The following is a 3,458-nucleotide window of genomic DNA, read 5'->3' on the forward strand; positions in this document are numbered from 1 at the left end:
TCTTTGGAAGTGTCTTGTGTCATGTATTTTTTTATGGTGCCAGGGCTGGCACTTATTTTGGGGTCCTTAGCCACCGCACCTCTTACTGGGCGGCCTCTCATTTCCTATATTCAGTTGATGAACCTCTGAAGATAGAAAGGTGTCCTTTGTTTTCCTTAAATTTTTCTCTTTCTCCTTTATCTCACTTCTCCTGCTCAGTCGTCTCCCATCCTTTGGTATTTAAAGTGTAGTGAGAACCTGCGGACTGTGGGAGCAATGTGAGCTGGTAGGTGAGCTTGAACTTAAGCTGGAGGGTGGTAGGAGGCAGGGAAAGAGAGCTACGTCTCCCCGCACACTGTTCTGGCACACTATTCCCCACACACCCCACGCCCCTTGTGATCCCTTAAAGTGGCAGTCCACTATCACTATCTACTTCGGTTTCTGCTTCAGCTTCAGCCTCGCTCACTAAAGTGCCCTGTAGTGCGCTGTCCCCTGATACGCTGATCACCACTCCATCGCTTATAATTGTAATCCTTTAAGATGACTTATAGTTACTTATGGTTACTTATAGTTGCATACAGTTGCTGTATAATTAGTATAATTAGCTTATGATTAGCTGATAGTTAGTGTCTATATTAGCATTTAGTTAGTGACAGTCTTCAAACGGCCAACCACTTCAGCACTTATCATCGCTTGCTGGAGTACAATTTTATAGTTGACAGATGGTTGGCGTTTTAGATAGCACCAGATAGCATCAGATAGCACTAGACAGCACCAGATAGCATAGGACAACACTGAGCCAACTAGGCCAACAACAGTCTTCCATCGATCCTCCTCCACCAGCAATCCGCTGCCGCTGTAGCCACATTTACTGTGATGCCTTTGTATATGCCCTGTATGCCTTTGTATGCCTTTGTATAATTAGCTGAAGGCAATTGACATCCAGGTAGCATGTAGGTTTTATCAATGACAATGAATGAAATACTGAAAATGGAAACCAGCAATAAAAATGACAATCACTGTCTCTCTGTTAGTCCAGCAATCAGCAGTCTATCAATAATCTATCAATAATCAGTGGTCAGCTGCTGCTTTTCTCACTGAGGTACTCTGTATGCTGAACCGCGCTGAACCGCGCCGACACACTGACACACTGGGGGGCTCTCACCGCCTGAGACAGACGGATCAGACTGCAGTTTCTCACTGCTCCTCAGCTCCCCAGACCGCACAGCGCGCCCAGCACACGCCCAGCACACCCAGCACACAGAGCCCGAGCCCCTCGGCTCCTCCAACACCTGCGAGCGTCGGGGCTCGCTAACTCACGTCTCCAGGGGATCCTCACGACCGCTCTCCTCAGCGCAAGGTACCGAGGCAGCACAACAGCGCAACAGCGCAACAGGACGACAGGACGAGAGGTAGGGGAGCGGGGGGGGGGGAGAAGCACGGCGGGGGGGAAGGGAAGGGACGGAGCCTAGTGCACGCCCGAGCGTAAATATGCAGTTAAGCTACGACGGCGTAGGAGACTTACGCTGGTCGTATCTTAGACAAATTCTGGCGTATCAGAATCAGGCGCCAAGATACGACGCCTTACACTCAGAGATACGATGGCGTATCTGGAGATACGCCGTACTATCTCCTACCTGAATCTGGCCCTAAATGTTTATGGTAAACTGTGTCAAATGTTTTTGAAAAATACAGATACACCATGTCTACGGGCCTTCCTTAATCTAGATGGCAACTCACCTCCTCATAGAAGGTTAATAGATTGATTTGGCAAGAACAATTCTTCATGAATCCATGCTGATTACTGCTAATGATACCTTTCTCATTACTAAAATCATGTATATAGTCCCTTAACATCCCCTCCAAGAGCTTGCATACTATTCATGTTAGGCTAACTGGTCTGTAATTCCAAGAGATGTATTTTGTGCCCTTTTTAAATATTGGTGCTACATTGGCTTTTCTCCAATCAGCTGTTCCATTCCATTCCATTCCAGTCAGTAGACTGTCAGTAAAAATTAGGAACAATGGTCTGACAATTATTTGACTGAGTTCCCTAAGTCCCCTGAGTTCCCTAAGGGCAGCACAGTGGTGTAGTGGTTAGCACTTTCACCTATCAGCAAAAGGGTCGCTGGTTCAAATCCCGACCGCAACATCATCTGCTTAAAGTTTGCATGTTCTCCCTGTGTCTGTGTGGGTTTCCTCCGGATAATCTAGTTTCCTCCCACACTCCAAAGACATGCTGGTAGGTTAAGTCAAACTTTTCCCAGTATATATGTGTGTACGACTGTGTGTCCCAAGCGTGTCGAGATCCTATGGGGTAAATGACCACACCAGCCAGGAAGACACTGGCTGCAAAAAGTGCCTAGAGGCAATTTAGTTTGCATGTGTAGCACTATACAAGTCACTCATTCATTCATACCCTCGGGTGCAAGCTGTCTGGTCCCAGTGGTTTATTAATGTGAAGTTTCCCAAGTCTAATTTTAATTTTGTCCTCTGTTAACCATGGAGGTGCTTCCTGTGATGTGTCATGAGGATAAACATTGCAGTTTTGGTTACTAAAGCCCCCCGATTCCCTCATGAAGACTGAGGAGAAGAATAAATTCAATAGCTTCGCCATCTCCCCATTCTTTGTAACCAGATGACCTTCCTCATTCTTCTAACCGCCCTAATTGCACCCTTCCATTTCTTGTTGCATTTCTTAGAAAGTCTGAATGTTGATGATGATCCTGCAACCTTGTATTTTTTGAAGGCCTTCTCCTTTACTTTTATATGCATTTTAACATTGGAGTTTTTCCAGGACTTTTGATCGCTCTTTTAAATATATTGGAAAATGTGGAAAAGAAAATGTAGCGCCCAAAAGTATAAAAAGACCCCTAAAAAGGGTGAAATTGATGTGTACCCTGAAGGTAGATGACTTAATGTCTAAGCCTAGTACCTCTTAATACACAATGGTGAGATTGTGGAATTGTGAGGTGGGCATTGGGAGCTGTGATGTGAAAAATGCTCCTATATAGCAAACTTACATACAGATCCGTGCTATAAAAAAATCAACAAGCAAATATACATATGTGAAATAACTATGGTGTGATCACCATACATGTGTAAAAAAAATTATATACAACAAAGTGATAAATAAAACTAAACTAGATGTTTAGTGATAAAAAGAAAAAAAAGTCAGTGGTAGGGACAGTCCTCCAAGGCCAACATTCCACTGTTGATCAGGTGTGCCTCAGTATTAGAGGCGTAAACCCAATCCTGCAAATATCAAGAAGTCTGCTGGGGAATGTGGAGTCTAAATTGCACATATAAACTTCCAATGTTGGGTGGAGCAGATATCTTCAATACCAAAAATCTTCAGTGCTGGACAAGTAAATAAATAAATGGGTGGGTACCCTTACCAGAACTGGTGGACCCTCTCAACCACCATACGGTGGGAGGGTCGTCAGGGCTTGTATAGACCGATTGTCTGGGTCCAGGGG

This window comes from Rana temporaria, chromosome 2 (assembly GCF_905171775.1).
Source record: "Rana temporaria chromosome 2, aRanTem1.1, whole genome shotgun sequence".
NCBI classification, from domain to species: domain Eukaryota; kingdom Metazoa; phylum Chordata; class Amphibia; order Anura; family Ranidae; genus Rana; species Rana temporaria.